At 38.9% G+C, this 22,934-nt stretch overlaps 1 protein-coding gene and 1 pseudogene across 2 annotated transcripts in view; one reads left to right on the top strand and one right to left on the bottom strand.

Moving 5' to 3' along the window:
- The window catches only part of NPSR1 (neuropeptide S receptor 1), a 202,997-nt gene that overhangs the window by 83,383 nt on the left and 96,680 nt on the right, over positions 1-22,934 (top strand). The gene's annotated exons all lie outside the window — the stretch shown is intronic.
- LOC112620558 lies at positions 20,194-22,089 on the bottom strand (annotated as a pseudogene). Its single transcript, XR_003118546.1, has one exon. The product of XR_003118546.1 is annotated as a condensin complex subunit 1 pseudogene (transcript).

The following is a 22,934-nucleotide window of genomic DNA, read 5'->3' as shown; positions in this document are numbered from 1 at the left end:
TTGCATATAGATATCCAGTTGTTTTGGCACTATTTATTGAAGAGCAAATTTTTTGCTTCTTGAATGATCTTGGCATTTTTGTCAAATGAGCTATAGAAGCTTAGGTTTATTTTAGGGCCCTCAATTCTATTTTGTTGCTCCACGTGTCTATTCCCATGCCAGTAGCACACTATTTTGATTATTGTAGCTTTATAATAAGTTTTGAAATCAGGAAATATGAGTCTTTCAACTTTGTTTTTCTCTTTCAAGATTATTTCGGCATTTGGAGTCCCTCATACTTTTACATAAATTTTAGAACTAATTTTCTGTTTCTGCAAAATAAAAAAGAAAAAAGCCATTGGAATTTTGGCAGGTTTGGCATTTAATCTGTAAATCACTTTAGAGAGTATCATCTGTATATGAGTCTGTTCTCACACTGCTAATAAAAAATAACCGAGAGTGGGTAATTTATAAAGAAAAGAAGTCTAATTGGCTCATGGTTCCACAGGCTGTACAGAAAGCATGGTGGCCTCTGGAAAGGCCTCAGGAAACTTTCAATCATGGCAGAAGGTGAAGGGGAAGCAGGAATGTCTTACATGGCCAGAGCAGGAGGAAGAGAGAAAGAGATGTGGGAGGCACCACACACTTTTAAACATCCAGATCTCATGAGAACTCTATCAGGAGAACAGCGTCAAATGGGGAAATCCATCTCCATGGTTCAATCATCTCCCACCAGGTGATTGACCTTATATCGGTCATTATTAATTTTACTTAGCAATGTGTGTTGGTCAGGGTTCTCCAGAGGGACAGAATTAATAGGATATATGTATATATGAAAGGGAGTTTATTAAGGAGAATTGACTCACACAATCACAAGGTGAAGTCTCACAATAGGCTGCCTGCAAGCTGAGGAGCAAGGAAGCCAGTAGTGGCTCAGTCCTAGTCCCAAAGCCTCAAAAGTAGGGAAGCCGACAGTGCTGCCTTCAGTCTGTGGCCAAAGTCCCAAGAGCTCCTGGCAAACCATTGGTGTAAGTCCAAGAGCCTAAAGGCCAAAAAATCTGGAGTCTGATGTTCAAAGGAAGGATGCATCCAGCACTGAAGAAAGATAAAAGCCAGAAGACTCAGCAAGCCAGCTTATCCAACTTTCTTCCACCTGCTTTGTTCTAGCTGCACTGGCAGCCAATTGGATGGGGCCCATCCACATTGAGGATGAGTCTTCCTCTCCCAGTCCATTGACTTGTGTTAATCTCCTTTGGCAACACCCTCAGAGACACACCCAGAAACAGTACTTCACCAGCTATCTAGGCATCCTTCAATCCAATCAAGTTGACACATAATATTAACCATCACATAATGTTTTATAGTTTTTAGTGTATAAGTTTTATACCCCTTTGGTTACATTTATTCTAATTATTTTATATTTTTCGTGCTATTGTAAGTAGAGTTATTTTCTTAATTTCATATTTGGACTGTTAATTGCTAGTATATAGAAATACATCTGGTTTTTATGTGTTGATATTGCATCCTGCAACTTTGTTAAACTTGCTTCTTAGCTTTGATCAACTTTTGTGAATTCTTTAAGATTTTCTACATATAAATATTATCTGTGGATAGATGATTTGCCTCCTCCTCCTTTCCAATCTGCATGCCTTTTATGTATTTTTCTTGCTTAATTGTTTTGATTAGAGCTTTCAGTAAAATGTTGAGTAGAAGTGGTGAAAACGTGCATCCTTATCTTTTTCCCAATATCAAGATAAAGTTTTCAGCCTTTCATCATTAAATGTACATTAGCTGTGGATTGTTTCATAAATGTTCCTTTTTATGTTATGGAAGTTTCCTTCTATTCTTAGCTTCTTGAGCAATTCTTATCATAAGAAGGTATTAGATTTTTGTCAAATGCTTTTCTGCATCACTTGAGATAATCATATTGGGTATTTTCCCCTTCATTCCATTCATGTGGTGTATTATATTAATTGATTTCCATATGTTGAACCAACCACTCTTACATTCCTAGGATTAATCCCATTGGTGATGGTATGTAATCCCTTAAATATGCTGCTAGGTTCGATTTACTAGTTTTTTTTTTTTTTTTCCAAAAGATTTTTGCATGTATATTATAAGGGATATTGGTCTATATTGTCTTTTCTTCAAGACGCTTTGTCTGGCTTTGGTATTGAGGTAATGCTGGCCTCATAGAATGAGTTAGGAAGTGTTCACTCCTCTTCAATTTTTTGGAAGATTTTGAAAAACATTAATGTTAGTTCTTTAAAATGTTCGGTAATGTTCACCAGTGAAGTTCTCTGGTCTTAGGCTTTTTCTTGTTTGGTGGTTTGATTACCAAGTCAATCTCTTTACTTTTACAGATCTGGTCAGATTTTCTATTTGTTCTTGAGTTAGTTTTGGCAGTTTGTGTGTTTCTACGAATTTATCCATTTTATGTAAGTAATCTAACTTATTGATGTACAATTGTTTATAGCTTCCCTTTGTAAGCTTTCTTTCATTTCTGTAAGGTCCATAGTGATGTCTTTACTTGCATTTCTGATTTCAGTAACTGAGTTTATTTATTTATTTTTTGCTTGGTCAGTCTAGCTAAATATTTATTAATTTTGTTGAGTTTTTTCAAAGAACCAACTTGTGGTTTTGTTGATTCTATTAGTTTTTTATTCTCTATTTATCTTTGCTCTAATTATTATTACTTTCTTCTTTCTGCTAGCTTTGGGTTTAGGTTGCTTTTTTTTAGTTAATTAAGGTATAAATTGATGCTATTGATTGAGGATTTCTCTCCTTTTTAATGTTGGCATTTACAGCTATAAATCTTCCTCCACATATCATTTTCACTATATGACATTTTTAAATGTGTCTTGGGGTTGAGCTTTTGTTTTTATTCTTCTTGATGTATTTTAAAACTTACCTGTTATTTCTTATTTAACACACTGGTTGCTTAAGAATGTATTGATTTCCACATATTTATGAAGTTTCCTGTTTTTCTTCTGTCCTTAACTTCTAGCTTCATTACATTATGATTGGGGAAGACACTTCATACAACTTTTAAGTATTTAAATGTATTGAAACTTGTTTTATGACCTAACATATGGTCTATTCTAAACAATGTTTCATGTATACTTGATGAAAATGTGTATTCTGTTATTGAGTAGACTGCTATACAGATGTCTGTTAGTCCAGTTGGTCTATAGTGTTGCACAAGTCTCCCATTTCCTTACTGATCTTTTGTATGGTTTTAATATCCATTTTTGAAAGTAGATACTGAAGTCTCCAACTATCCTTGTAGAAGTGTCTATTTATCTCTTCAAGTCTGTCAATCTGCTTCATATGTTTTTGGGGCTTTTGTTGGTGCATATGTGTACATAATTGTTATATCTTCTTAATGGATTCATCTTTTCATTATTTCATAATATCCAACCTAGTGTCTTATAATAATATTTGTGTTAAAGTCTATTTTATCTGATATTAGTACCAGCTCTTTTTTGGTTACTGTTCCCATAGGATTTTTTTTTTCTTTTTCTTTTTTTTTGAGATGGAGTCTTGCTTTTGTCACCCAGACTGGAGTGCAGTGGCCTGATCTTGGCTCACTGCAACCTCACCTCCCGGGTTCAAGCAATTCTCCTGCCTCAGCCACCCAAGTAGCTGGGATTACAGACACCCATCACCACACCCGGCTAATTTTTGTATTCATAGGATTTTTTTCATCCTTTTAGTTTTATCCTATTTATGACCTTGAATATAAAATGAGTCTCTTTTAAGCAGCATATAGTTAAATGATAATTTTTATGTATTCTGTCAATCTTTGCCTTTTAACTTAGGAATTCAATCCATTTACATTTAAAGTAATCCAATTACATTTAAAGTAATTGCTGGTAAAGAAAGACTTATTTCTGCTACTTTATTATTTGTTTTCTGTTTATAATTTTTTGTTTCTCAATTCTTCTATTACTGTCTCCTTTTGTAAATAATGATGTTTTTGACTGGTGTGGTGGCTCACACCTGTAATCCCAGCACTTTGGGAAGCTGAGGTGGGTGGATCACCTGAGCTCAGGAGGTCAAGACCAGGCTGGCCAACATGGTGAAACCCTGTGTCTACTAAAAATGCAAAAATTAGCCAGGTGTAATGGTGGGTGGCTGTAATCCTAGCTACCCTAGAGGCTGAGGCAGGAGAATCACTCGAACCTGAGAGGCGGAGGTTGCAGTGAGCCAAGATTGCACCATTGCACTCCAGCCTGGGCAACAAGAGTAACACTTTGTCTCAAAAAAAATTAATAATAATAATAATTTTGTCTAGTGTACAGTTTTGATTCCTTTTTTATTTCTTTTTCTGCATGTTTCCTAGGGTTTTTTTTTTCCTGTAATAGTTACCCTGTGGGTTATAATTAACATCTTGATATTATAACAATCAAATTTAAATTAATATCAACTTAGTTTTGATCGTTTAAAAAACTCTGCTTCTTTATAGCTCTGTCTCCTTTTATATCATTGTCACAAATTACATCTGTATATATTGTATGCCCATTAACATATGTTTTATAAATGTGTCTTTTAAATAATACAGGGAAAAATAGAGGCATTACAAACCCAAAATAAAATAATACTGGCTTTTATATTTACCTATAAAGCTAACTTTCCTGCTGTTCTTTATTTCTTCTTATAGCTTTGAGTTACTGTCTAGTGATCTTTCATTCCAGGCTGAGTACTCTCTTTAGTATTTCTTTTAGGGTATATCTACAAGTGAGGTATTCCTTCAGTTTTCCTTCCTAAGAATATCTTAATTTCTCTTTCATTTTCAAAAGACAATATTACTGGATGTAGAATTCGTTCTTTTAATTTGTTATTTCTATAGGTTATTGTGGAATAGGTGGTTTTTGGTTACATGAGTAAGTTCATAAATGGTGATTTGTGAGATTTTGGTGCACCCATCACCCGAGTAGTATTCACTGCACCCTGTTTGTACACCTTTATCCCTCACTGCTTTCCCACCCTTTCCCCCTGAGTCCTCAAAGTTCATTGTGTCATTCTTATGCCTTTGCATCCTCATAGCTTAGCTCCAACTTATGAGTGAGAACATACAATGTTTGGTTTTCCATTCCTGAGTCTTAGAATAATAGTCTCCAATCTTATCCAGGTTGCTGCAAATGCCATTAATTCATTCATTTTTATGGCTAAGTGGTATTCCGTTGTGTGTGTGTGTGTGTGTGTGTGTGTGTGTGTGTGTGTGTATGTGTGTATATATATGTATATGGGGTGTGTGTGTGTGTGTGTATATATATATATAATATATGTATCAAAAACAGTTTCTTTATCCACTTGTTGATTGATGGGCATTTGGGTTGTTTCCACATTTTTGGAATTGCGAATTTTGCTGCTATAAACACGCATATGCAAGTATGTTTTCCATTTAATGACTACTTTTCCTCTGGGTAGATACAGAGTGTGGGATTGCTAGATCAAATGGTAGTTCTACTTTTAGTTCTTTAAGAAATCCCACACTGTTTTCCATAGTGGTTGTACTAGTTTACATTCCCATCAGCAGTGTAGAAGTATTCCCTGTTCACCACATCCACGCTAACCTTTTTTAAAAAAATTTTGTTGATTATGGCCATTCTTGCAGGTGTAAAGTAGTATTGCATTATGGTTTTGATTTGCATTTCCCTGATCATTATTGATGTTGAGCATTTTTTCATATGTTTGCTGGCCTTTTGTATATCTTCTTTTGAGAATTGTCTATTCATGACCTCAGCCCACTTTTTGATGAGATTTTTTTTATTGCTAATTTGTTTCAGTTCTAGATATTAGTCTTTTGTCAGATGTATGGGTTGTGGAGATTTTCTCCACTCTGTGGGTTGTCTGTTTACTCTGATGACTGCTCCTTTGGCCATGCAAAAGTTTTAGTTTAATTAAGTCCTAACTATTTATCTTTGTTTTTATTGCATTTGCTTTTGGGTTATTGGTCATAAAATCCTTGCCTAAGCCAATGTCGAGATCCAATGTTATCTTCTAGAATTTTTATAGTTTTAGGTCTTAGATTTAAGCCCTTGACCCATCTTGGTTTAATTTTTGTATAAGGTGAGAGATGAGGATCCCGTTTTATTCTCCTACATGTGGCTTGCTAGTTAATCCAGCACCATTTGTTGAAAAGTTTCCCCATTTTATGTTTTTGTTTGCTTTGTTGAAGATCAGTTGGCTGTAAGTATTTGGCTTTATTTCTGAGTTCTCTATTCTGTTCCATTGGTCTATGTGCCTAGTTTTATACCAGTACCATGCTGTTTTGGTGACTATAGCTTTATCGTATACTTTGAAATCAGGTAATGTGATGCCTCCAGCTTTGTTCTTTTTGCTTATTCTTGCTTTGACTATGTGGGCTCTTTTTTGGATCCATATGAATTTTATCATTGTTTTCTCTAGTTCTGTGAAGAGTTATGGATGGTATTTTGATGGAAATTGCATTGAATTTGTAGATTCCTTTTGGCAGTACAGTCATTTCACAATATTGATTCTACCCATCCAAGAGCATAGGATGTGTTTCTATTTGTTTGTGTCATCTATAATTTATTTCAGCAGTGTTTTGTAGTTTTCCTTGTAGAGGTCTTTCACCTCCTTGGTTAGATATATTCCTGAGTATTTTATTTTTTTGCAGCTATTATAAAAGGGGCTGAGTTATTGATCTGATTCTCAGCTTGGTCACTGTTGGTGTATAGAAGAGCTACTGACTTGTGTACATTAATTTCATATCTGTAAACTGCTCAATTCTTTTATCAGTTTTAGGAGCTTTTTGGAGGAGTCTTTAGGGTTTTCTAGGTAAACAATTATATCATTAACAAACAGTGAGTTTGACCTCTTTAACAATTTGGATGCCCTTTATTTCTTCCTCTTCCCTGATTGCTCTGGCTAGGACTTCAAGTACTATGTTGAAGAGAAGTGGTGAGAATGGGCATCTTTGTGTTGTTCCAGTTCTCAGAGGGAATGCTTTCAACTTTTCCCCATTCAGTATTATTTTGGCTGTACGTTTGTCAAAGATGGCTTTTATTACATTGAGGTAAGTCCCTTGTATGCTGATTTTGCTGAGTGTTTTAACTATAAGGGGATGCTGAATTTTGTTGAATGTTTTTTCTGAGTCTATTGAGATGATCATGTGATTTTTGTTTTTAATTCTATTTATGCGGTGTATAACATTTATTGACTTGCATATGTGAAACCATCCCTGGTATGAAACCTACATGGTCATGGTAGATCATCTTTTTGATATATTGCTGGATTCAGTTAGCTAGTATTTTGTTAAGGATTTTATCATCTATGTTCATCAAGGATATTAGTCTGTAGTCTTCCTCTTTGGTTATGTCCTTTCCTGGTTTTGGTATTATGGTGATGCTGACTTCATAGAATGAATTAGGGAGGGAGTCTTCTTTCTCTGTCTTGTGGAATAGTGTCAAAAGGGTTGGTACCAATTCTTCTTTGAATGTCTGTTAGAATTCTGCTGTGAATCCATCTTGTCCTGGGCTTTTTTTTTTTGTTGATAATTTTAAAATTATCATTTCAGTCTTGCTGTTTGTTATTGGTCTGTTCAGGGTATCTAATTCTTCCTTATTTAAGCTATGAGGGTTTTATTTTTCCAGGAATTTATCCATCTCTTCTAGGTTTTCTAGTTTATATGTGGAAAGGTGTTCATAGTGGCCTTGAATGATCTTTTGTATTTCAGTGTTGTTGGTCGTAATATCTCCTGTTTCGTTTCTTAGTGAGGTTATTTGGATTTTCTCTCTTCTTTTCTTGGTTAATGTTGCTAATGGTCTATCAATTTTATTTATCTTTTCAAAGAACCAGCATTTTGTTTCATTTATCTTTTGTATTTATTTTTTGGCTCAATTTCATTTAGTTCTGCTCTGATCTTTGTTATTTCCTTTCTGAGTTTCATTTGTTCTTGTTTCTCTAGATTCTTGAGGTGTGACCTCAGATTGTCTGTTTGTGTTCTTTCACACTTTTTGATGTAGGCATTTAGGGCTATGAACTTTCCTTGTACTATCCCAGAGGTTTTGATAGGTTGTGTCATTATTGTCATTCAGTTCAAAGAATATTTTAATTTCCATCTTGATTTCATTTTTGATCCAATGTTCATTCAGAAACAGGTTAATTTCCATGTATTTGCATGGTTTTGAAGGTTCCTTTTGAAGTTGATTTCAGTTTTATTCCACTGTGATCTGAGAGAGTGCTTGATAAAATTTCAATTTTCTTAAATTTATTGGGTCTCATTGTGTGGCCTATCATATATCTTGGAGAAAGTTCCACGAGCTGATGAATAGAATGTCTATTCTGCAGCTGTTAGGTAGAATGTTTTGTAAATATCTGTTGAGTCCATTTGCTCCAGGGTATAGTTTAAATCCATTCTTTCTTTGTTGATTTTCTGTCTTGATGACCTGTCTAGTACTGTCAGTGGAGTATTGAAGTCCCCTACTATTATTGTGTTGCTGTCTATCTCATTTCTTAGGTCTAGTAGTAATTGTTTTATATATTTGGGAGCTCCAGCTTTATGTGCATATATGTTTAGGATTGTGATATTTTCCTGTTGGACAAGATCTTTTATCATTATATAATGTCCCTCTTTGTCTTTTTTAACTGCTGTTGCTTTAAAGTTTGTTTTGTCTGATATAAGAATAGCTAATCCTGCTTGCTTTTGGTGTCCATTTGCATGGAATGTCTTTTTCCACCCCTTTACCTTAACTTTATGTGATTCTTTATGTGTTAAGTGAGTCTCTTGAAGAGACAGTAGATAGTTGGTTGGTGAATTCTTACCCCTTCTGTAATTCTGTATCTTTTAAGTGGAGCATCTAGGCCATTTATATTCAATGTTAGTATTGAGACATGAGTTACCATTCCATTCATTGTGCTATTTGCTGCCTGTACACCTTGGTTTTATGTTTCTTTTTTAATTTTATTTTTGTTTTATAGGTCCTATGAGATTTATGCTTCAAAGAGGTTCTGTTTTGATGTGTTTCCAGGATTTGTTTCAAGATTTAGAGCTCTTTTTAGCAGTTCATATGGTGCTGACTTGGTAGTGGTGAATTCTCAGCATTTGTTTGTCTGAGAAGACTGTATCTTTCCTTCATTTATGAAGCTTAGTTTTGCTGGATACAAAATTCTTGGCTGATAATTGTTTTATTTAAGGAGGCTGAAGATAGGGCCACAATCCCTTCTAGCTTGCAGGGTTTCTGCAGAGCAATCTGCTAAGTTTAACATAATAGGTTTTCCTTTATAGGTTACCTGGTGCTTTTGCTTCATAGCTCTTAAGATTCTCTGCTTCATCTTAACTTTAGAGAACCTGATGACAATGTTCCTAGGCAATGATCTTTCTGCAATGAATTTCTCAGGTGTTCTTTGAGCTTCTTGTATTTGGATGTCTAGGTCTCTTGCAAGACCAAGGAAGTTTTCCTTAATTATTCCCCCAAATATGTTTTCCAAACTTTTAGATTTCTCTTCTTCCTCAGGAAAGCCAATTATTCTTACGTTTGGTCATTTAACATAATCCCAGACTTCTTTGAGGCTTTGTTCATATTTTCTTATTCCTTTTTTATTTGTCTTTGTTGGATTGGGTTAATTTGAAAACCATGTCTTCGAGTTCTGAGGTTGTTTTTTCTGCTCGTCAATTCTATTGTTAAGACTTTCCAGAGCATTTTGCATTTCTATAAGTGCATCCCTTGTTTCCTGAAGTTTTGATTGTTTTTTATTTATGCTATCTATTTCACTGAAAATTTCTCCCCATATTTCTTACATTTTTTTTTTTTTAGTTTCCTTAAATTGGGCTTCACCTTTCTCTGGTGCCTCCTTGACTGGCTTAATAACTGACCTTCTGAAGTCTTTTTTCAGGTAAATCAAGGATTTCTTCTTGGTATGGATCTATTGCTGGTGAGCTAGTGTGATTTTTTGGGGTGGTGTTAAAGAACCTCATTTTGTTACAGTACCAGAGTTGGTTTTCTGGTTCCTTCTTATTTGGGTAGGCTCTGTCAGAGGGAAGGTCCCTAGGCCCTAGCTCAAAGCTGTTGTTCAGATTCTTTTGTCCCGCAGGGTATTCCCTTGATGTAGTACTGCCCCCCCTTTTCCTAGGGATGTGGCTTCCTGAGAGCTAAGCTGTAGTGATTGTTATCTCTCTTTTGGATCTAGCCACCCAGCAGGTCTACCAGACTCCAGGCTGGTACTGCCAGAGTCTGCCCAGAGTCCTGTAAGGTGAACCATCTGTGGGTCTCAGCCGTGGATACTAGCACCTGCTCTGGTGCAGGTGGCAGGGGGGTGAAATGGACTTTGTGAAGTTCCTTATTTTTGGTTGTTTAATGCATTATTTTTGTGCTTGTTGGCCTCCTGCCAGGAGGCGGTGCTTTCAAGAGAGCATCAGCTGTGGTAGTATGGGGAGGATCAGGTGGTGGGCAGGGCCCTAGAACTCCCAAGAGTATACACCGTTTGTCTTCAGCTCTCAGGGTAGGTAGGAAAAAGCCATTAGTTGGGGACAGGGCTAAGCGTGTCTGAGCTCAGACTCTCCTTGGGAGGTCTTACTGCAGCTGCTGTGGGTAATTATGGTGTGGTTCCCAGGTCAATGGAGTTATGTTCCTGGGAGGATTATGGCTGCCTCTTCTGTGTCACGCACGTTGTCAGGGAAGTTAGGGAAAGTTGGCAGTCATAGGCCTCACACAGCTCCCAAGCAACCCAAAAGGCCAGTCTCACTCCCACCATGCCCCGCCAACAGCACCGAGTTTGTTTCCAGGCAGTGGGTGAGCAGGGCTGAGAACTTGCCCCAGGCTACCTGCCTCCCAGCTGTGAAAGCAAGTAGAGCTTTAGTACTTCCCCACCTGTGGAGTCTGCATACCAGATACACACCCTCCCCCAAGTTCTGTCCAGGAGACTTCTAGTTTCATAGCAATTGTTACAAAGTTCAGCTGGAGGTTTCCTTCTTCTTGTGGCCTTTTCCCAGTGCCTCTGGCAGCACTCCCCAAGGACCCTTGTGAGACAAGGCAGAAATGGCTTGTTAGGGGACCCAGAGAGCCCACAGAGCTTTCCTGCTGCTTCCTCTACCCCTGTATTTCACTTGGCTCTCTAAATTGACTTAGCTTCAGGTATGATCAAAATATTCTCCTGTTATATAGACCTTCAGGTTACCTAGTGAGGGTGTATATTCGGGGGTAGACAATCTCACTTTCACAGTTTGGGCACTCACAGGATTTGGGGTGTCTCCTAGGTCTTACAGGAACAATCCGCTTCCTGCAGAGGGTCTATGGGTTCTCTCAGCTTTCCTGATTTATTCCTGCAGTCATTCTGGAGCAAGAGTTCTTGAAGCAAGACTCCACATGCTGCTCTGTCCATCTGAGTGAGAGCTGCAATCTAGTCCTGCCTCCTGTCCACCATGATCCTCTGTAAAACTTGGATGTGGAATTCTTGATTGACAGGATCATTTTTCTTTCAGCACCTTAAATATGTTATCCCATTGCCTTATGGCCTCCATAATTCCTGAAGAGAAACCTACTGTCAATCTTACGGAGGAGCTCTTGTACATGACAAGTCATTTCTTTTTTGTTACTTTTAGGAATGTCTCTTAGTCTTTTGTCTTTCAAAAATTTAGTAATATGGTGTCTTGGTATGGATATCTGTAAGTTTCTCCTTCTTGGAGTTCATCATGCTTCTTGCATGTGTAGATTTGTGTCATTTGGGAAGGTTTTGGCCATTATTTCTTTAAATATGCCTTCTGTCCCCTTTCTCTGCCTTCCTCTAAGCTTTCACCCAGAGGTGAAAGCTCAGGGTCTTCTCATGTCTTTTTTGAGAGTTTATTCAGTCCTGAGTATGCATTTGATCTCCTTGATTTACTTGTACATATTAGTGCTTTTGAAAATTGTTATTCCCCCATATATCTTCTTTCCCAACCTCATTCTTCCTAGGATTCTTGATCTATTGTTTGTCCTGACTGTTATCACTTGCTCCAAGCTGCTGTGGACAGTACCTTTGGCTTTAAATATTTTTAGCAAATGTGGCTCAGGAAGCTCTATGACCCTGGGAATATTCCAAGTTAGGTAAAACAAAGGCACACTTTGTACTGATCCTTCAGGGACCCTGGGAATATTCTAAGTTAGGTAAAACAAAGGCACACTTTGCACTGATCCTTCAGGGAGCTGCCAGACAGGTCAAAACACACAACCAAAACTCTTCAAGAATAAAGTCTATACTGTCCCCTGTGACATTAGCAAACTAGAACAGTATCTTCATGGCCACCATTACTCTGGGGAGGAGGGGTGGCAAGCAGGCAATTTTAAATGCTCTAACACCCTCTTATCACAATGTAGCAGCTTCTTTCTTCATTAAGCTTCCCCTGGTTGTTGTTAGTTTTTCACTGTGTTTCCTCGTTCTGTGAAAGTTGATTCTACTAGTTTTTGCCAGCATTTGTTGCTGGATGTATGGAGCCTTAGAGTTCCCTACTCTGCTGTTTTTGGCAAAATCAATTGCACCTTTTTTTAACTTGTCAAATTAGATGCTTAGATAGTTTATTTTCACTTTCTTCTTCTCTAATATAAGCAGTTAGGAACCATAAGTTTTTCTCAAGGATTTTTTAGTTTCATCATCTCACAAATTATTATGTGTTATTCTCTCAATCTCTCTCCTTTTTTTTTTTTAGGTTTGGGGGTGCATGTGAATGTTTGTTACATAGGTAAACTCATGTCACAGGGGTTTGTTGTGTAGATTATTTCATCACCTAGATATTAAGCCCAGTACCCAACAGTTACCTTTCCTGCTCCTCTCCCTCCTCCCACCCTCCACTTTCAAGTAGACCACAGTGTCTGTTGTTTCCTTCTTTGTGTTCATAAGTTCTCATCATTTAGCTCCCACTTGTAAGTGGGAACATGTGGTATTTGGTTTTCTATTCCTGCATTAGTTTGCTAAGCATAATATCCTCCAGCTTCATCCACGTTCCCACAAAAGACAAGATCTCATTCTTTTTATGATTGTATGGTATCCCATGATGTATATGTACTACATTTCCTTTATCCAAACTGTCATTGATGGGCATTTAGGTTGAGTCCATGTCTTTGCTATTGTGAATACTACTGCAATGAACATTTGTATGCATGTGTCTTTATGGTAGAATGATTTATATTTCTCCAGGCATATATCCAGTAATGGAAATGCTGGGTCAAATGGTAGCCTTGCTTTCATCTCTTTGAATTGCCATACTGCGTTCCACATTGGTTTACACTCCCACCAACAGTGTATAATTCTTCTCTTTTCTCTGCAACCTCACCAGCATCTGTTATTTTTTGACTTTTTAATAATAGCCATTCTGATGGATGTGAGATGGTATTTCACTGTGATTTTGATTTGTATTTCTCTAATAATCAGTGATATTGAGCTTTATTTCATGTGCTTGTTGGCTGCATGTATGTCTTCTTTTGAAAAGTGTCTGTTCACGTCCTTTTTAATGGGGTTGTTTTTCTCTTGTAAATTTGTTTAAGTTTCTTGTAAGTGCTAGATATTAAAACTTTGTCAAATGAGAGTCTGAAATATTTTCTCCTGTAGGGTGTCTTTTTACTCTGTTGATAGTTTCTTTTGCTGTGCAGAAACTCTTAACTTTAATTAGATCCCACTTGTCAATGTTTGTTTTTGTTGTGATTCCTTTTGGTGTCTTTGTCATGAAATCTTTGCCCATTCCTGTATCCAGGATGGTATCACCTACGTTGTCTTCCAGGGTTTCTATAGTTTTGGGTTTTACATTTAAATCTTTAATCTGTCTGAGTTTATTATTGTATATGGTGTAAGGAAGGGGTCCAGCTTCAATCTTCTGCCTTGGCTAGCCATTTATCTTAGCACTATTTATTAAATCAGGAGTCTTTTCCCCATAGCTTGTTTTCTCTCTCTCTCTTTTTTTTTTTTTTTTTGAGATGGAATCCCACTCTGTCGCCCAGGCTGGAGTGCAGTGGTATGATCTTGGCTCACTGCAACCTCCTCCTCCTGGGTTCAAGCAATTCTCTGTTTCAGTCTCTCAAGTAGCTGGGATTACAGTTACCCACTAACCATGACTGACTAATTTTTGTATTTTTTAGTACAGACGGGGTTTAACCATCTTGGCCAGGCTGGTCTTGAACTCCTAACCTCGTATCAGTTTTGTTGAAGATTAGATCATGTGTTATTTTCATTACCATCTCATTATGATCAATGAATCTATCATTTTTATTATGATTTCTTTTTGGGCAACTTTTACTTAGAAGTGTACTTTTAAATTTTCAAAAGTACCAGGCTTGTCTAGTTATATTTTTGTTATCATTTTCTAGCTTACTTTCTTGTATGTTTTAGTTTTTTTGAATTAGATGAAATGACATATGGTCTAATATATAATAATCTGATACTCTTCTATGTACCCTTGAATACATGTGTTCAGCCGATTTGAGAAGTATTAGTTTATATGTTTACATTAGGTCAAGTTTTTTTGCTGTGTAGTTAAAATCTGCTCTATCCTTGCTGATTATAATTATCTATTCCATCTTTAAATAAATAAGAGAATTTGCTAAAATCTGAAGTTCTGGTGGTGGATTTATCTTTTTCTCCCATAGTTCTATTATTTTCTTACGTTATTTATTCTAATGGGCTTAGAATTGCTACATCTTCCTAGTGAATTTAACTAGTAATCAATATACAGTAGTTCTCTTTATCTCTAGTAATGCTTTTAGCATTAAAAAAGATTTTTATCTTATACTGATGTCGCTACATAATCTTTCTTAACTAATATTTGTCTGGTATACCATTTTATTGTTGTTTTAAAATTTTATGCTTTTGTTTTAGGTGCTTCCTTTTTCTTCTTTTTTGAGAGCAAGTCTACATGTGCCCAACGTTGTGTCTGGTAGCAGTGGGCCTCAGGATAAAAGGAGCAGGAAGAGCAGAGGAAATGGGAAGGACCCCAGTTTTACTGGGTGACTTTCTGGCACCTAGCAGGGATTCAATAGATGTCCATTGAACTGTCAAAATGAATGCAGATGGCTGGACGTGCTTCTAGTGTTACTCTTGGACCCAGGTGAAGTCTCCCCATTCCTTCTTCATGTTTGAATCTCTAGTTGTCCCATTGGGAATCCCTCATCCCCAAGGTCTTCTGCTTATGATAAATAATCAATCAGGTTTGTGATTCAAAACAACATCCGTCATCTCTGTAAAACTAGTTCCCCATCCGAAAGCTGTGGCATTGTTTGACAAGAGTATGTATTATTTAAAACCAGACTGTGTCATGTTTTCAGTATCTGAGTACAGTTGGCCCTTTGTATCCACGGGTTCTGCATTTATGGATTCAACCAATTGTGAATTGAAAATATTCAGAAAAAAATGTATCTATACTGATCACGTTCAGACTTTCTTCTTGTCACAATTTTCTAAACAATAAAGTATAACAATTTACACAGGACTTACATTGTATTAGGAATTAAAAGTAATCTAGAGATAATTTAAGCTAGGTTAACATATGCAAATATAGCATCATTTTATTTCAGGGATTTTGGTATCCATGGAAGGATATCCATGGAAACCAATAACCCCATATATACAAAGGGACAACTATATTGGCATCCTTTACCTACTATAGAAAAATTCCTAGTCACCACCTCAGTGCCTCTTTCCCATCCTCTTTATTATCTTCTTCTGGAATTCCAATGGGATTTTTGTTGGACTTTCTCATCCTACTCATTATGCCTCTTCACTCCTCTTTGATCTATCTCTTTGTCTCTTTCTATTGCTTTTTGAGTAATTTATTTGGCCCAATCATCAAGTTTACTGTTTCTCTTTTTATTGGTTCCAACCTTCTAATCAACATATTCATTGAGATTCTAACTTTATTACAATTTTGTTTCATTTCTAGAAGTTCTATTTTGTTCTTATTTAAATGTATCTGGTAAATTAGAGAATTCCTCTTTCATCGAACTTGCAATTTTCTGCTTAATTTCTTTTAATATACTATCTATTAATTTATTTAGTTAGAGATAGGGTTTTGCTCTGTCACCAGGGCTGAAGTGCAGTGGCATGACCATAGCTCACTGCAGACTTGAACTCCTAGGCTCAAGCCACCCTCCCACCTCAGGCTCCCAAGTAGCTGGAACTATAGGTATGCACCACCAAGCCCGGCTAATTTTTTTTTTTTTCCTGGAGATGGGGTCTCACTGTGTTTCCCAGGCTGGCCTTAAACTCTTGGTCACAAACAGTCCTCCTGCTTTGGTCTCCCAAATTGCTGGGATTACAGGTGTGAGCCACCATCTCTGGCCTATTTTTAAATATTATATAATACTGTTTATCTGATATTCCCAATATATGCAATCTTTACACATCTGATTTCTGTGTGTACACAGATGTTCATGTTTACACAGTTAGAGTTTTCCAAAAGTCATAGTACATTCATGAGAAAATGGAAGTGAAAAGACAAATACAATCTTAGTACTATTATAAAAATAGTTTTTGCCTAATGGATTCAGAGTCTTAGTGACCCTCAGACGTCCTCAGACTACACACTCAGAACCACTTCACTAAAGCATCCGTCGACACAATCAGTTATTTCTTTCCTATGCCTCCAAAATGTTTCTACCTAGATGCCAACCTTGGAAAAATTGAAAAAATGAAAGTTCAATTTATTTTCCATGGAGCCTAATTTTCTCTGGAATTCTGATCGAAAAAGATTGCAAGCAATGAAAGAATCAAATGCAGCTGTATTCAGTAGTTCTCCCTTATCCACAGTTTCACTTTCCATGATTTCAGTTAATAGTGCAGTAGAGTAAGATATTTTGAGAGAGAATGACCCCATATTCACATAACTTTTATTACAGCATATTTTATCCTTATCATATGATACCAGTATATTATTGTTGTTCATTTCTTTATGTGCGTGATTTATAAATTAAATTTTATCATAGTTAGGTATGTATGTGTAAGAGAAAACATGGTATATATAGGGTTCAGTACTATCTGCAGTTGGGACTCCTCAAACATATCCGTCACAGATAAGGGGGGACCTGCTGTAATATTTTTGCTTCTTAACCAAGCGTTCTCCCTCCCCCATCCCTGTCTTAGCATTTCTATCATTACATAATTCTCTGTTTGGAAAACTGTATCATAAGGCTTTTACTGCCACAATGCAGGTTAATTAGGAAATGAGAAAAACAAAGTAGTCTATTTCTTGGTCTTGAGTTTCAAGTGATTTAGAAGGAAAAATGAAAACCAGGCTACCTGGATCCAAGAATGGGAAAGAATGAGGAGTATGTAGGGAGGAGGAGACAAGAGCTTAAACATGGAGGCATTTCTGGCCGGGTGCGGTGACTCACACACAAGCAAGAGCATCTGTAACCCACCATACCCACTTTCTCAAGAGAGTCCAGAGAGCGAGTAAGGCACAGGGGCCCTCTTCTGCATATTGAAAGTGAGAAGAAATGTCTATGTGAGTGTCTAGGCAAAGAGCTTGAAACAGCCACTGTGGGTCTCTGCACCTGCAGCCTGGTGCAGGGATCAGAAGAATGTACTTACTCTGTGCAACAAGAACCCTGCCTTTGTGACAAAGCCTGTGGCCCAAAGAGACCCTGCAGTTGGAACAAGGAGGCACCACTTTGATCTGCTGACAGCTAAGTGCAGGGTGGAATCAGAGATATCTTAATAGATGCCAATGATAAGAGATGACACCAAGGACCAGGCAGCTTAGACACACACACACACATACATACACGCGCGCAAGCACCCATGCACACGTGCGACTTGATACTGCATGAGTTTTCTAAAGCTTAAAGATGACTACAAGGACAAAGAATAAACACTTATTTGACTGCAGTTAAGTTTTTGATATCTAGCAGAGTAGGAGTTTTGACTAGCAATTAACTTCAGTTTTAGAACATGACAAATGTTATTTTTATTATACAACTACAAACAAATATGTAATGAATGCTCAGATTCCAGGACCCTATACCTGGGGTGATGGGTGGGATGAGTTAAAGAAGGGATCTGGACACTGCTGCCTCGCTGCCTTCTTTATATGGGGATCATATCACAAATGAGGCTCACTGTGGCTCCAGTCTTGTTTACTGTGCAGCAAGGCTTTTGGCCGAGAACATAATTGACGTGCATGGAGCTGGAGCTCTTGCCAGCTCACAGCAAAAGGGCCTCTAATTCAGACAAAAAGGAGTTGGACCTCTGCCAGTCATGTACCTGTTATGCTTTCATATAGGCATCAGTTAGACCCTGATTTCAGTCTGACAAACCAGAAAATATAAAACCGTCAGGATCAAGGCACACTCTTTACTGGGAGTATTAGCCTGGTAATGGAGAGGAATGTTATTGCTGTAAGCATTAGCATAATATCTATTAAGTAAAATTCCGTGAAGCTGCTATTCTTCATGCCAGCATCTGGCGGCAAGGGAGGACTATTTCAGGTCTCGCCATCACAGCCACTTCACACTCAGGTCATGCCACAGTCACTAGCACAGCTTGAGATTGGGGCAGGAAGTCCCCAAGGTGACCAGACAGAAAGCAGCCTCGGGACAGAGCATGAGACTAGGGGTGGTAGCAGCTGGGTTTTATTTACTCTGGAATGTGTGACCTTGGGCAAGCTGCCAGCCCATTCTGTTCCTCTCTGCATGCCATACCACCTGGAATTCCTACATTACTAAGTCACTCCCGGGCCATGGTCTGATGTCCCTATTAAAATGCTGTTGAGAGAGTAAGTGGCTTCAGTTATTAGCCCTGGAGAACTAGTTCGCCAGTTTGATTTGTTTACAGCTGAGAACTCTTTCAGTTTGTGTGGGCGAGGTACTGAGCAGGTGGAAGAGGCTTTGCTGGAGTAGGGGATCCCACTCCCTTTTCTGCCTGGGAGTGGGATTGGGGGAAGGGGGAGTATTTGTCAATCACAACAGAATCCTAGACACGTATGTCTGGGAGGCGTAGCATAGGCCATTGCATTCATCTTCCCCCAGTACCCGAATCCCTGACCAATGGAACTGAGGATCTTTACTTAATAACCTCTAGTGATGGGATAATCACCTCCTCCTAAGGCAAGCTACTTAGAAACTCTAAGATGTTATTGAGAAAAGACCCTGAGCCCAGTCTTGAATTAGTTCAAAGTCTAATGCTTCTCCCAGGTGACAACCCTTGAAAGAGTGTGTGACAGGCACCATGCCCCCCTGAATGGTCTCCCCTTGCAAATAAATAATACCTGTTTCTCCCTCTGCAATGTGCGCAACCCAAACAATGCCGAGCCTCTGTGTGGCCGCTCTCAGCCTGATGTTGTACCCTAAACCTTCAACCTCAGTCTTAATGCCTGAGAATGGGGGAATGTGTGGAAAATGGCATGAAATACAGTACACAGGAAAATGTCTTAACATTTCTCTTGATTCTCTAGCTCCTTATCTCTTGTCTTAAAAATCTCTTTCTAAAACTTTTAAGGGAAAAAAGGAAGGGGGTAGAAAGCGGAAGTGAGGAGAGGTAAAGGAAGATGTTCATTATTGGGAGCCTATAATGTTTCAAACACTTGGGACATTTAACCTTCCCAAAGTAAGTATACTCATCCTAATTTTATAAGGTAGAAACTAAGACCCAAGATATCTTAGTAAGTTGTCCAAAGTCACAAAGCAATTACTTGGCAAACAATGGATTCAGATAATGACTATATCATAGGCCAGGCCCAATTACACTCAAAATAATTCACGTCTTCCTGAGAGGCAAGCCCTGGGGGCCCAAATGGGGGTTGTTGAATAAGGGCAGAAAAGTACAAAGGAGACAAGTTGCCAATCACAGCTTGGCCCTGATTATAATAACTGATACAATCAAAGTTAAATTTCATATCCTTAGGTTTCCTGCATATTCCAAGGCTGATGAGAAATTCCCATTCTAAGAATGGGGATCTGCTGAATGTTTTAAATTCAGGCCCTTAATTAAATCTTTTAAGATGACTCTTTCTGTGTTTGCCTTTAGTCTTTTATTTCTATCCAATATTGTTTCCGGACCAAACTGAGGGTCGGGCTGCTGTTTCTTGTAGCCCAATAACGAGATGCAAATGAACTGGGGAGGAAGAGAGTTTTTTTTTTTTTTTAAGTATATAAAAACATTGATTCATTAGAAAACAAGGAGACTGGCAAACATATATTCCAAAGTGAAAGCAGCTCCACGCAGTTCAGTTAGCCTAATTTAAGAGAAAGGCCTTGCACTTTAAAGATCGTGTATTTTTTTTTTTTTCCAAAAAAGGAGACAGGCAAATATTTTACAAGGGGAACAGAATTAGAATTCCAGGTCACCCTACAAGATACCGTGCACAGGGAGGACAGGAACAGGCAAGATGACTTCCTAGGATCTGTGCCTGCGAGCTGATGCTCTGAGAACGGGCATTGTTTTCTTCGGTGTCCCATCTTCTGTCATCTAGGCTAAAAGATCTTCCTCACTTGACTCATCACTTGAGAAGACAACTTTGGGTTTCTTTCTGGAAGCTGGCTGCTGGGTGTTCGGATGCCGAAGGGTAGTACAGCAGAGCTCTGGTGTGACAAAGTCATTGTCTGAGGCTGCAGAAGCCAGAGGCTGGTGCCTACAAACAGTGGATGGTTTCTTGACTGATGGGGCTCTCTGGCTACCTGCTTGGTTAATCTCAAGCTCCTCAATCCCATCCAAACCTCTGGTATGACAGGCCTGAAGCTTTTGCTCAAATTCATCTATTACAGCCTTGCCCTCAGGCTTGGCCCCATGTTGCAGCTTGCCCACAATTGACCAAAAAAACACTGAAGATGGACTCATCTGACAGTTTGTCTCCAAAACAGTCAAAATTGCCAAGCATCTTGCGGAGGCCTTGCTCTGTGAGGGGCAGTTGTGACACACAGTAGGCCAGGTCCCGCTGCACCTGCTTTGTTTAGGCTGTGTGGAACCACTGACACAGCTTTTCCACCAGGCTTTGTATGCTTGTCTTTGGTGATGATGTAGGAGAGGAGCTGCTTCATAATGGTGTGAAAAGGCACTTCCTCCATCCCCAGCTCGGGGCCTGACAGGTGACTGATGATATCTGGAAGGAGATTATAGATTCTGCTGCCCTTGTGGGAGAGCTTGTTGAAGAACTTCTTGGCCAGGGCAGCAATCTGAGGCTCAGGGTCGATGAGCAGCACTGCCATCTCACTCACCTGCCCCTTCACCTTCACCATGTCCTTGAGGGTCAGGTGAGTCATCACCAACCCTGCCGTTTTCCACACTGGCTGAGCAGAGTCCCGAAGGTAAGCATATACATGAGGAGTCCAGGGGTCCACTAGATTGGGAAGGCAGATGGCCAGATCTCCAGTGGCAACCATGAGGTTAGACCAGACAATAGGAAGTGGAGACTTTTCTAGCATGGTGAACAGAAGATGAGGCTGGGAGTCACAGAAAGTGGCACTGATCATGCAGAACTTCCCAAGGGCAGGTAAAGCAGCTGCAGAGAGGTCTGGGTTGCTATAGAGGCCTGGGTTGTTGCAGACTTTAAACAAGAGTGGAACAGAGGCAGCCAGTGTCTGTTTGCCATCCAACAGTTCCATCTCACAGCAGACGTGAATGATTTCTGTCTCCGTGTCATCTGCTGCCCCAACCAGCCCCAGCTCCTCCTCCATGGTGGTCTCAAAACTTGTATTCTTCTTCTTGGGATCTTTTGGTCTTGTGCTCCTGTTTTTCCCGGAGAACTCAGCACTGACAGAACTCTCCACTCACTGCCTGCTCCAAGTGGACCAGCTGCTGCAGAGCCACATGTTCAGCCAGGGACAGCAAGTTCATCAATAGGAAAGTGGGGAGCATTGCAGGGGACTTCTTTGGGTCCTCCTGACTAGTTCTCTTCTCTTCTAGCTTCTCCAGGACCTGTTTTGCATAGCCCTGCCATATCTGGGCACAGATCACTTTGGGACCCTCTGCCAGTTGGTAAATGAGGGTCACTGCCACCTCTTTGAATGGGATCCAGAGTGAGTCTGGTGGACAAAGCCTTTTGGGACTCTCTCCTGCAGTCACTCAAACAACCTGTGTTCCTGAGGCAGCCGGAATAGGGGGTGACGTTTGCCCAGAGAAGGCTTTCTACTGTCAGAGATGTAGGCAATGGCATGGCACACCTGCTGGGCCAGTCGGTAATCCTGTGGAAACTTCAGAAGAGAGTTTTATTTTCTGCAACTGGTGACAGGGAGAAGGCCTGGAAATTATTGCCAGACCAACTTAAAATTACAAAGTTTTCCAGAGTTTATATACCTTTTTTTTTTAAAATTTATTTGTTATTATTATATTTTAAGTTGTAGGGTACATGTGCATAACGTGCAGGTTTGTTACATATGTATACTTGTGCCATGTTGGTGTGCTGCACCCATCAACTCGTCATCTACATCAGGTATAACTCCCAATGCAATCCCTCCCCCCTCCCCCCTCCCCATGATAGGCCCCGGTGTGTGATGTTCCCCTTCCTGAGTCCAAGTGATCTCATTGTTCAGTTCCCACCTATGACTGAGAACATGCGGTGTTTGGTTTTCTGTTCTTGTGATAGTTTGCTAAGAATGATGGTTTCCAGCTGCATCCATGTCCCTACAAAGGACACAAACTCATCCTTTTTTATGGCGGCATAGTATTCCATGGTGTATATGTGCCACATTTTCTTAATCCAGTCTGTCACTGATGGACATTTGGGCTGATTCCAAGTCTTTGCTATTGTGAATAGTGCTGCAATAAACATACGTGTGCATGTGTCTTTATAGCAGCATAATTTATAATCCTTTGGGTATATACCCAGTAATGGGATGGCTGGGTCATATGGTACATCTAGTTCTAGATCCTTGAGGAATCGCCATACTGTTTTCCATAATGGTTGAACTAGTTTACAATCCCACCAACAGTGTAAAAGTGTTCCTATTTCTCCACATCCTCTCCAGCACTTGTTTCCTGACTTTTTAATGATCGCCATTCTAACTGGTGTGAGATGGTATCTCATTGTGGTTTTT

The sequence above is a fragment of the Theropithecus gelada genome, chromosome 3 (genome assembly GCF_003255815.1).
Source record: "Theropithecus gelada isolate Dixy chromosome 3, Tgel_1.0, whole genome shotgun sequence".
Taxonomy (NCBI): Eukaryota; Metazoa; Chordata; class Mammalia; order Primates; family Cercopithecidae; genus Theropithecus; species Theropithecus gelada.
Note: the sequence above shows the minus strand (reverse complement) of the source record. Positions and strands in the feature narration are given on the sequence as shown.